General features: G+C 37.7%; 1 protein-coding gene across 1 annotated transcript in view; it reads right to left on the bottom strand.

Annotated features, from left to right (window-relative positions):
- CACNG2 (calcium voltage-gated channel auxiliary subunit gamma 2) overlaps window positions 1-13,397 on the bottom strand; it is a 168,311-nt gene that overhangs the window by 48,845 nt on the left and 106,069 nt on the right. The gene's annotated exons all lie outside the window — the stretch shown is intronic.

The following is a 13,397-nucleotide window of genomic DNA, read 5'->3' as shown; positions in this document are numbered from 1 at the left end:
GCATTAGTGGAGAGAGGTTATTGCCTCTGTTCTCTCTAAGCTGACTTGATGCCTTTTGGCCTTTTCCTCAACTGCCAAGCCAGTCAGTTTTTATACATTGTTTATTCTGTAGGGAAAGTGGAAGGAGTGGCATTCGGTCCTTTTCCTTAGACAACAATTTGCTTGGGGTTATTCCTGATTACCACATGCTGTATAATTTGATTATTTTTTTTCTGTGGTCAGCAAAATATTTTTATGTTTCCATCTGTTGGCTTGAATTGTGATTATGATGGTTTTTGAACTATACAGAGAATATTGTTATTGGATGGCCTGAATATATTTTGCAAATAAAATCAGAAGTCACACCTCTCTCCTGGCAAATACTTAATTTTGAGAAATGTTGTTATTTATAAATACATGAAAGTAATACATCCTATTCCTCAAATATTTAATTTTAAGATACTCAACAGTGAGGACTGAAGCTTCCAGACCTTGAAGAGCAGGTGTAGATAATATGTTAAAGGCATTCCAAATTCTCTGCCCCATTAGGGATAACACAATAGGCATAGTTGGATATCTTATACAAAGACGACTTTCATCAACAAGGCGAACCTTTCTTGCCTAGCTGCCTACCGAGGAGCCCTGAAAGCCCTGAAACCAAACAGAAAGACTTCAAGTTACAATTGCAATGAAACAATTATTGAGAGGATGGCTTTCTATATACAGGTAGTCCTCCACTTACAACCAAAATTGGGACCAGAATTTTTATTGCTAAGCAAGGCAGTTATTAGGTGATTCATGCTCAATACTACAATCTTTTTGCATGGTTGTTAAGTGAAACATGTGGTTGTTAAACAAATATGGCTCCCCTCCCTATTGATTTAATTGATGCAAGCCACCTGGGAAAATCATAAATAATCAAATGACCCTAGGGCACTGTAGCTCTTGTAAATACATGCCAGTTGTCAAGCACCTGAATTTGGTTACATGACCATGGGGATCTTGCGACAGTGCAAGGACCAGTCATGTCAATTTTTTCAGTGCCATTGTAATTTTGCTAAATGAATGGTTATAAGCTGAGGACTGTCTATAAAGGAATTCTACCTTGGAAAGATTCAGATCATATTTTAATAAAATAAATAAAAGGTATATGGTTGATCTGGGTTTCTTTGTAAAAAATAAGAATTAAAGTAATAAACTTAGGCCTACTAGTTTATTTATTTTTAATTCCATTTATATCCCGCCCTTCTCCGAAGACTCAGGGCGGCTTACAAGCTTAGCAGTAGCCTTCATTCTATCTATATGCCTGCTTATTAGGGCTTTCACACACACCCCAAGTGGCATTATTACAAAGTCAGCTTAATTGCCCCCAACAATCTGGGTCCTCATTTTACCTACCTCGGAAGGATGGAAGGCTAAGTCAACCTTGAGCCTGGTGGGATGCGAACCTGCACTAATTGCAGGCAGCTGGTGTTACTTAAGGAGGCATTAGCCCACTGCTCCACCAAGGCTCTTTCTAGTTAGCCATTACTACTAGCAGTACTCGGGAGTGCAGGTGACATGTATATACCTATCATTTTTTTTATTACTCAGGATCTGATGTTTTGTTCCTGAATAGGTGTCCATTGCAAATGTATTGTGCTTGAGATGATGGAAGCCAATGCAAATGTTCTGCTTCTCTAAATGTATGATCATCTTCAATCCATCTAAGATAAAAAAAGAAGTTAACTGCAAATGATAAAGCAGGAAAAAAACAAGCTTTTTATACCCAAGGGCTACTTTAATGGCTGGGAGTAGATGAGTGCTACAAAGCAGTTTGGGTAGCACCATGCATTTTGACATGATGGGAATTGATGAGGGTTTTGGGGGGGGGGAGATGTTTTACTTTGTGTACTTTCCATCTCTGAATGACAGGAAACTAAAATTTGGCAATATATAATAATAATACTTTATTATTTTTATAATAATAAATTTTGTGTGCATGAGCAAATGATAGAACAATCATATATGACAACCATCTTCTCACCACACTTCTTCCGTAGTTTAAGTAGTACAATTCAACCAACCGCATAACAGTTTTGAAAAAAAATAAGCATTTTCACTGTCTTTTTAAATTTCAGGAGATCACTTTCCAGGCATGATTCCAAGGGGACTCATTTTCAAAGAAATGTTGCTAGAACAGAAAAGTCTGTAAAATATTAAAAAAAAACTAAAGATGGTGGAAGATGAATTGTGATCTGCTGATTCAAATAACTAGGTGTTCCTGTAAGCAGAGCCATAAAAGCCATCACCCACCATTTAAACTCATTTTGCTCTTGGAGACTCTGCAAATCTAAACACTGGCAAAAAGAAGGCATAGAAGAAAATTGGAAGAAGTTCAGAATTTCATAAACTGTACAATTCTGAAGTTGAACCAAAGGATTGGGGAGCAACTTTTGGAAGTTGCTGCCAGCAAACTATTATAGTAATTCAAACAAGACACACTAAATCATGAACTTCTTCTTCCAGTGATCATGGTATGAAAGAGAAGAATACACACACATTCTTTGCATTCAAGAATCTTGTCCCAATTTATATTTGCAAAGGCTCTGTTGTATTAATGCTATTTGTCCAAACTTTTCTCCAGTCAATTTTGTTTACATTTCAGATGCAATGCTGCTAAACATATGGCCATAATAAAGAAAGAATTGAAAACATAAAGGGAAAAATGAGATAGAAGCAAGGGAAAACTGAGTAAAATGGAGAAATTAATGTAATATTGCTACAAATGATATATTTATTGAAAAAAATCAGTGAAAGAAACAGGTGCACACTATGGAACTATTCCCCTTCATGGATTACTGCCTTGTCGTGGTGAAGGGGCTTGCATAATTCAATGAAGCTATCAGCTATGCTGTGCAGGGCCACCCAAGATGGACAGGTCATAGCAGAGAGTTCTGACAAAACGTGATCCACTGGAGAAGGAAATGGCAACCCACTCCAGTATCTTTGCCATGAAAACCCCATGGACCAAAAGGAAAAAAGATATGACGCTGGAAGATGAGCCACTCAGGTCAGAAGGCATCCAATATGCTACTGGGGAAGAGCAGAGAGCTAGTACTAATAGTGCCAGAAAGAATGAAGTGACTGGGCCAAAGCTGAAAGGACGCTCAGCTGTGGATGTATCTGGTGGTGAAAGGAAAGTCCGATGCTGTAAAGATTTTTTCTCCATAGGAACCTGGAATGTAAGGTCCATGAATCAAGGAAAGCTGGACGTGGTCAAACAAGAGATGACAAGACTGAACATCGACATCTTAGGAATCAGCAAACTAAAATGGACAGGAATGGGTGAATTTAATTCAGATGACCATCAGGTATACTACTGCGGGCAAGAATCCCTCAGAAGAAATGGAGTAGCCTTCATAGTCAATAAAAGAGTAGGAAAAACAATATTGGGATACAATCCCCAAAATGACAGAATGATCTCAGTTCAAATCCAAGGCAAACCATTCAATATCACAGTAGTCCAAGTCTATGCCCCAACCACCAGTGCTGAAGAGGATGAAATTGACTGGTTCTATGAAGCCCTACAGCACCTTATAGAACTAACACCAAAAAATGATGTCCTTATCATCATGGGGGATTGGAATGCTAAAGTAGGAAGCCAAAAGATAACCGGAATAACAGGCAAGTTCGGCCTTGGAGTACAAAATGAAGCAGGGCACAGGGTGATAGAATTTTGTCAAGAGAATACGATGATCATAGCAAACACTCTTTTCCAACAACCCGAGAGACGGCTCTACACATGGACATCACCAGACGGTCAACACAGAAATCACATTGACTATATGCTCTGCGGCCAAAGATGGAGAAGCTCTATATAGTCAGTAAAAACAAGACCAGGAGCTGACTGGCTCAGACCATGAGCTTTTTGTTGCAAAATTTAGGCTTAAATTGAAGAAAGTAGGGAAAAGCACTAGGCCACTCAGGTATGAAGTAAATCATATCCCTGAGAAATATGCAGAAGAGGTGACAAATAGATTTAAGGAATTAGATCTGATAGACAGAGTGCCTGAAGAACTATGGGTGGAGGTTCGCAACATTGTACAAGAGGTAGCAACTAAAACCATCCTAAAGAAAAGAAATGCAAGAAAGCAAAATGGCTGTCTGAGGAAGTTTTGCAAATAGCTGAGGAAAGGAGGAAAGCGAAAGGCAAGGGAGAAAAAGAAAGATATGCCCAATTAAATGCAGAATTCCAGAGAATAGCTAGAAGAGATAAGAATGCCTTCTTAAATGAACAGTACAAAGAAATAGAAGAAAACAATAGAATAGGGAGGACCAGAGATCTCTTTAAGAAAATTGGAGAGATGAAGGGAACGTTTCATGCAAAAATGGGCATGATAAAGAATCAAAATGGCAGGGACCTAACAGAGGCAGAAGAGATTAAGAAGAGCTGGCAAAATTACACAGAAGAATTATACAAGAATGAGCTTAATGTCCCTGATACCCACAATGAGGTAGTCACTGACCTCAAGCCAGACATCCTAGAATGTGAAGTGAAGTGGGCCTTAGGAAAGCTGAGCAACAACAAAGCTAGTGGAGGTGACAGTATTCCAGCTGAGCTATTCAAAATCTTAAAAAACGATGCAGTAAAAGTGCTACACTCAATTTGCCAGCAAGTTTGGAAAACTCAACAGTGGCCACAGGATTGGAAAAGATCAGTTTACATTCCAATTCCAAAGAAAGGCAGTAACAAAGAATGTTCAAACTATCGCACCATTGCACTCATTTCGCATGCTAGTAAAGTTATGCTTAAAATCCTACAAGCTAGACTCCAGCAGTATGTGGATCGAGAACTACCAGAAGTACAGGCAGGATTTTGAAGAGGCAGAGGAACTAGAAATCAAATTGCCAACATATGCTGGATCATGGAGAAAGCTAGGGAGTTCCAGAAAAACGTCTACTTCTGCTTCATTGACTATATTAAAGCCTTTGATTGTGTAGATCACAACAAACTGTGGCAAGTTCTTAAAGAGATGGGAGTACCAGACCATCTTATTTGTCTCTTGAGAAAACTATATGCGGGTCAAGAAGCAACAGTGAGAACTGGACACGGAACCACTGATTGGTTCAAAATTGGGAAAGGAGTCTGGCAAGGCTGTATACTGTCACCCTGCCTGTTTAACTTATATGCAGCGCACAACATGAGAAAAGCAGGGCTAGATGAATCAAAAGTTGGAATTAAGATCGCTGGGAGAAATATCAACAACCTAAGATATGCAGATGATACCACTCTAATGGCAGAAAGTGAAGAGGAACTAAAGAGCCTCTTGCTGAGAGTGAAGAAGGAGAGTGCAAAGGTTGGCTTGAAACTTAACATTAAGAAAACCAAGATCATGGCATCCGGCCCTCTCAATTCCTGGCAAATAAATGGGGAAGAAATGGAGGTAGTGACAGATTTTATTTTCCTGGGCTCCAAGATCACCGCAGATGGGGACTGCAGCCAAGAAATTAAAAGACGCTTGCTCCTGGGGAGAAAAGCCATGGCAAATCTAGACAGCACACTAAAAAGCAGAGACATCACCCTGCCAACAAAAGTGCATATAGTCAAGGCTATGGTCTTCCCAGTTGCAATGTATGGCTGTAAAAGTTGGACCATAAGAAAGGCTGACTGCCAAAGAATTGAGGCCTTTGAACTATGGTGCTGGAGAAAACTCCTGCGAGTCCCTTGGACTGCAAGGCGATCAATCCGGTCAGTCCTAGAGAAGATCAACCCTGATTGCTCTTTAGAAGGCCAGATCCTGAAGTTGAAACTCAAATACTTTGGCCACCTAATGAGAAGGAAGTAGTCACTGGAGAAGAGCCTAATGCTGGGAAAGGTTGAGGGCAATAGAAGAAAGGGATGACAGAGAATGAGGTGGCTGGATGGAGTCACTGAAGCAGTAGGCGTGAGCTTAAATGGACTCCAGAAGATGGTAGAGGACAGGAAGGCCTGGAGGAATGTTGTCCATGGGGTCGCGATGGGTCGGACAAGACTTCGCAACTAACGACAACAATGGAACTATTCAATTATCTGACCAAGAGATAGAGAGGATTCTTCATTTATTCAAGTTGTATCTTGATCAGTTTGATTGCTAAGCTACCCAAAATATTGGCACTCCACCAGGCCTTTTATACCATCATTGTGTCTTTTGAATGACCCCAAATATCTCATTTGGGAAATAATGAACTACGTTGTTGTCAGTAGTTTTGTTTGTGTAGTTCTCCATCAGATTAAAAGAATTTTAAAAATGACAGCTTGCAAAGATTCTAAATAAGCTATATTTCTGGCCTGGAGATTGAATAGCATATAAATTCATTAACAGACGATTAAATAAAATACAATGCATCATCTCATGCATAAATGTGCTGCCATAGGATCCCCCAAGATATGCAGAAATGTGGACATTTTGTAACCCTTCATTTAATATTCTGTGCAGCATAGCAGACTCTGAGAATAGTAATGGCTGGCCAACCCTCCACCCCCAGGTAATGAATGAAAGCATATGTAAATATGCCCCCAAAACCTTAGTTTGTAAAATACCAAGGGGGTACAGACCTAATTTAATAGCTCTGTATGTATGTTGTCTAACTCTGGATGGATAAGGAAGATTATATTGGTACCACATATGATACTTTTACTGTATTTTGAGGTTACGTCTGCTCTGAGCGTCTCTGTTTTCCCCCCAATATATTCAGCCTGCTTTATTTGTAAGCCAAGAAAAGTTGCCATGTTCTTAACTCACTGGCTTGTGCTTTTTTAGAGAGATGCTGAATAAGGTACAATTGTAGGATATGCAGATATTTGCATGGATATTTTGAAGGATGATTTGAGTATGAATATTTTGGACCATATTTTTACTATGCGGTATAATTTGAATTCTTATCCATCAAATTTTCTTCTATATCCTTCTCAGACTGATGGCCTCTACTCTGAAACTGCAACTCTCATGTACATTTCCAGTTCTTATGCTGAGAATTGCAATTCCAACCCAACTCAGGGTTTATTTATTTATTAAAAATGTAGGATCTGCTATTGGTCCATGAACCACCTCCAGTGCGATACTCCCCCATTGGGGCCCCAAATAAACTGGCAGAGCCAGGACTTCAGGCCCTTATGGAAGGTCAAGGGGTGGGAGCCACTCTCACCTCAGGGGACAAGATGTTCTAAAGGGCAGGAGTCTCTGGGTTGTCACTGTATTTTTCTAAAACATGGTTATGATGTCAGTCACTAACATACATGGCAAAGTCAGTTATACACATAGGGAGCTTAATTTTGCTGTACATGAACTGGCATGATGCATGATAATGGCATGGTATAACAGCTGTTCTTGATTCAGATCCCTCCTTCCAAAACCTTTCAACATTTCTATCTCTACAACCCAGAATGAATATAAGAAACAGAAAATAGTGACAAGCACATATCCTTGGGTTATATAAGGTCTGGCTTTCTTAAACTCAAGTTTATGCAAACATTTTCATAAGGCATATTTAAGGGACATATAATTCTGTGTTACACATGCAGTGCAAAATAGCACAGTATTCATATAAATAACAAATGCAAAAAAATGGTTACACAAAGTTTTCTAGGATGGAATGTTTATATATAAGTATACTATATTGAAAATACACCCCCCACCCCCACACAGGATAATTGCTTAAACTAGACTTCCTGCTGTTCTTTTGGTCCAACCCTATACTGTAATTGTATCAAAATTCAATGAAGGATCTGAAGAGGACACAGAACTTGGAAAGCATAGTCTGTTGTCCTTCTGGTATCACAGACATGTCAGCACTTACCAAGGATAACTAAAACAGGAAACAAACAAACAAAACATGGGCAGATTTTCTTTAGTATCTATTAGTTCTGTGCTAGCTGCTTCCCTGTGCCATGAGAAATTCTTGGGGCAACATTATTTGACTGGTTTTCCTTTAGAAGAGGAAAGCAAGGGTGAATTGCAATCTCTCTGTAAATGTTCACCAGAATCTAGGAAACTGCAGCATAGGAACATTGGCCCATCTAAATCAATTATTTAAATCAGGGATGAAGATCTAGTTGGCCTTTGACACTTATCAGTCCGAACCACTGTAGTCAAAATGTGTGGAGGACTATAAGTTGGTATATCTATATAACATTGACTAGCATCAGGTTTCCTATCACTAACTGAAAGTTCCAGGGACTGAATATAGTATCCACTTATCACAGTATAGCAAAACAGCTACGTATATTATGATTAGTCCTCAATTTAGGAGCACAACAGAGGCAGGAAAATTTGTTGCCAAGTGGTATGCATTAAATAAGGCATCACGTTTCTGCACCTGATTTTATAATCTTTTTTGCTATGATCATTAAGCAAATCACTATGGCCATTAAGTGAGACATGTGTGACCTCCAAGTCGAGACCTTCCCTGCCTGTTTCTCCATTGATCTTGCTTGTCAGAAGGTAGATGAGAAGGTTGAAACTGGTGATCATGTGACCACAGGACACTGAGACAAATTATGATGGTTGTCAAACACTCAAGTCATGATCATGTGACTGTGGAGATGCTATGATGGGCATAAATGAGAGGATCAGTTATAAGTCAATTTTTTCAGCACTGTCATAACTTCAAATGGTCACTAAACAAATGGTCTTAAGGCTGAGGTACACTCTCTGTTTCTATCCAATGCAAATAGATGAAGTAAAGAAATATGCATTCAATTTGTGTAACGGTTCATCAAACTAACCTCAGATCCTCAGAGAAAAGCACTTTGAATGTCAAGACATCCTTGTATTTTATGCACACCTGCTTCTCTTCTTTTTAGCATGGAAATGTAGTCTAATGTAGTCTAGAGGAATGGTATATTGCCTGAGCCCTGGTGGCATTAGATTCCATTTATTTTACAATGTATAGTGCCTATTTATTTATCTATCCATTCATCATATTTATATAGCCACCCATCTCACTATTAAATGTTTCTCCATAACTATGTAGAACAGCCTTACTAACAAGGTCCACATTCTTGCATATTCCTTGCCATTATCAAACCAGGGTTAAAAGGCTGATTCCAGAATCCTGTCTACATAAGCCACATTTCCACATGATCCCTGCATCTGAAGAACCTATCAGTGAAGATCCACTCACATGGATCTAGACCTCCATTCTCTGGGCATATATGATGAGGGATACAGCGAAGGGGAGTAAAATGCATACAGCTTTGCTTTCCATAGAATTCCTAGCACACTGAAGTGGGTTTATATCTTCCATTCATTTTAATTAAAGAAACATTAGGCAATCATTCTGAGCCATCAGCAAGCAATTTCCTTAATAAAGGAAGGTTTCCCATTCATAATAACACTTCTGCAGCAGTGCCCCCACTCTTTGTCTTAATCTTGTAGATATCTGAAGTTGGAAAAATCAATTGGGGATGTGGGTGTGGAACCAAAGCAGGTTTTTTTTTAGCTATATGAGAGAAACATCCTAATGAGTTTTATAAAAATAAAACCTTGCTTACTAGTTTGTAATTTTTAGTCAGTCAAAACGGATATTGCTCAGCTTGCCCATTTTGGTATAAATTGGTATAATTTTCTGTATCTTTCAACTTCTGGGCAAAAGAGTTGTCTTTAGGGAGGGAACAGAACAAAATCTTGAAATTTTCATCTGAGCAAAAATGAGAAGTTGGTACATATTACAACTGCAATTCCTCTTCCGAACCATCTTTTAATCCTATAAAGATGGATAAATGATAGGTAGATGATAAATGACTGACAGACCACAGGATGGATGGATAGATAGATAGATAGATAGATAGATAGATAGATAGATAGATAGATAGTACTGTTTCTAAGTACAGCAAATTTTATTTCAATTGAAAGATATATTTCTGGAATATTTTTTTCAGTTTTGAGCTTTATGTTGTTATTTCAGAAGTGCATAGAAACTTGCCTATTCTAGTCCACACTCCTTTTATTTTCATTCCATAATGGCATTGTTTTTGGGTAACCTGGTGTTTAGTGATCTAATATGATAACTTTATTCAAATTGAATTCTGCAGCTTTTTACATCTGTAAGCAAGAGAAAGGAAACACACTTGAAACAAGTGATAGGGTTTTAAAGCCACCTCTTCCACCTTTCACACATAGTGAATACTCAGGGGTCTCTGCCATCTGTACAAATTGTTCCAGTTTTTGAGGACAGGAACTTCAGATCATACATCTAGGTCAACTTTTCTCAACCTGGTGACTTTTATTTATTTATTTATTTAGTGTATGGCATCTACAGAGGTCATGTAATGACTGATATACAACACTAATAAAACACATTATTCATACAAACACAAATATGAGTTTAAGTAAAGCATCAGCAAACATATAGGTCTGGCAAGGCTTGTCCTGATTCTATTCAGGTGGCTCCACATTTTTCGGGCCAACTGCATTTCTGAAAGTAGTTTTTTTGGATCTGCTTAATCTGTTTGGTTATAGTTATTATTAAAGGTCTCCATTTTAATCACCATTCTTCATCTAGATCATAAGACTATGGTATGTTGTCCCAAACTGGTTTCCTAGATTTGAGACTGGTGCAAGGTAGAGAGTCTAATATTTAAGTATTGGTAGATCTCTAGGAGTTGATGGCTTTTATCTTAACCTGATGCCTTGAGATATGCTGACACTGCAACACAAATTATATTACAACACTTAAGAATACAGAGTCTTATATTTGCCTGCAGGTTGGTACCTATTATTGCTATTGTTCAACCATTCCAACATCTTCAACACTGGCCAAGCTTATACAAGCCACTGGAAGTTGCAATTCAACAAGATCTGAAGTTCTTCATATTGTTCATCATTATGTATTACACTATAAATGAATTGTGTGGGATTGGCAAAACCCAAAAGTGTTTACTTACTTGCTTTGGTGTAAATGGGCACAGCTTTCAGCTTTCCTTCAGAAAACTTTTTAGAACAGCACCCTGCTATTTATTATGATTTGAATTTGCTCCAGAGCAAGTACTTTTGTGTAGTTGATTTAATGTTTGGAAGAATACACTTGCCTGGCCCCAATTTTATTTTATTTGAGTAATAAGTAAGTTAGCACTCAAGTTTTTAAACTGTTCTTACAAGATATTTTATCTCACTGCTCCTGGTTGTATGTGAATTGAACATCTATTACAGCCTTCAATGTTCTGCTGTTTTTATGCTTGCTTTGAAATTTGCTGCCAATGGCATTGGAAGATTATAAATCCTGAGGGAATGTGCCTAACTTTGGATGTTTTCTGGGTCAAATTGTTTTCTTTTATTGATACTGGCTGGATCCAATAGAAATTTTTTGACAAACCTTTCACATCAATCAAAATATGGCTGATTTCAAATGTTGTACAACCTGTTACTGCTGCAATTTTTTTTATAAGGGCTAATGTCCTCCTGAGAATAAGCAGTTATTTCCTTCCAATTTGCTAGTGATCTAAAGAAAAGAAACATCTTAGAATTTTAATATCTTCCAGGTGGGGTTAAGAGAGAAAGAGATGAATACAGAAAGTATTGTAAAGGGTTATCCACTGAAGCTAGTGGGGGAAATTCAGGGCTGGTAACAGGAAACAAGTCTTTATAGACTATAGATATGTTTGCAACTACAGTAGTGATTTATAACGTCTTATAGTGTCTCCTGTCACAGAAGATGGCAGCACTTAGCTGACCTTGATTGATTTTGAAAACAACAACAAATAAACAGGGGCAGTATGTGCAAAGTGAGAACTTATGCTTTATGATACCATCACCAACTTATAGAAACATTGACAATACATAAAGAAGCACCTTTGCAGAATGCAGTTTTTATTCTTTGGTTATGATTTTAGTAGCAGCTCCATTGTGACAGATTTTATTATTTGGGGGATGCAAAAGAACATAGGTTATAGCCAAGGATTCTTGTGCTCCAGAGTCCAAAGACCTTATGTAACATTCAGAAAAGACCTTACAGTGCAGTGATTCAGTGTGGAGCTATTGTATATACAATGATCCCCCCCCACCCCCCACCCCCGCAGCAGCAAAGCAAGATTTGCTTAGCAAGTGCAGATTACCGATTGTAAGGGTTCTCTACATGGTAGTCTGTGGCTTGAGTTTCTCGTGTAACATTGGTATAGTAAGCTGGGTTTAGGCCTTGGCAAAACAAATAAACATCAGGAACTTGGAGTGCTTATTTATTTATTTATTTATTTATTTATTTATTTATTTATTTATTTAGCCACCCATCTTCCTGCAAGTAATGTACTTACTGGCTTGGACTATTTTGAGTAGAAAAGATGTTGCTCCGACAATTTTCTATAGATCACTAAGGCTTTAAGAGAGCTGGTAGGGCCAAGATGAATCTGAGGCAGAGCTTGATGCTGATTTTAATCTTTTAGGACTTGACATCATTTTAGAAGCCTTAGATTCCAGCATGGTTAACAGAAGAAATTGTGCAGATAATGTTTAGCCAAGAAGATTCAGAAAAAAGATATTCCCACTTTCCAGGCCTCTCCTGATTATAGGGACATGACATATCCTCTGTTAATGCATATTAACTTTAGTGAGCAATCTCTTTATAGAAAATAATTTTATTTCTTATTTATTTATTAGTTATTTTCAAGAGGAATTCAACTTCTCCTTCCCTACTAATTGACTCACAACATTAAAGAATAGTGTGTGTCCATTTGCCTGCATGTATGTAATATATTCACTGGCTAATAGTTGTTTATATATCAATCCAAAACCTACTGAGTACAAATACCACAACAGAAAGATAGACAGTAAAAAAATGATAAGGAAACAAACTTTTCTCAACAGTAAATGTATTTAAAGATTGATGGGTTTTAGAAAACAAATTTTAAGTCCTAAAGGGACTTTGGATCATGATTCCAGAACGTGAAAGAGAGAAAATGAGTGAGAATAAGGAATTTGATTTTGAAAATTCCCAAAGATTTTGGAAGGTGTTTTTTTTTTTAAAAAAAAGCCTAATAGATTTAGGTACTTCTGAGAATAATCCTTTCTGATCATGAGCAAAAATTAAGGTTGGTCTATATGCTAATTCCATATTGAAACTGCAAGTCAATATCCTTCTTGAACCTGATGCCTCCTAAATATGTATTCTCTGTGATTGAACAATATCAGCTTTGGAAAAGCTGATATAGAATGTTGGTGGATGGCTTGTTCACACATTTTATTGCCCACGAAAACAAAGTTTTTGTCTTCCTATGACCTTGTTGATTAGACAGCTTCTTGCATGATTACAAAAAATCTTGACTACTACTACTACTACTAAGATGTGTAGTCTAAAGATTAGAAAGATTAGTAACAAGAACTAATTTCCTTAAAATATTATGACTTTTGGGAGTCATAATATTTTTCTTACAGGCCACTAGTAATTTCTTGTAAATAAAAAATAAT

Source organism: Vipera berus (assembly GCF_964194415.1).
Source record: "Vipera berus genome assembly, chromosome: 6".
In the NCBI taxonomy this organism is placed as follows: Eukaryota; Metazoa; Chordata; class Lepidosauria; order Squamata; family Viperidae; genus Vipera; species Vipera berus.
This window is presented reverse-complemented; position numbering and strand designations above follow the sequence as displayed.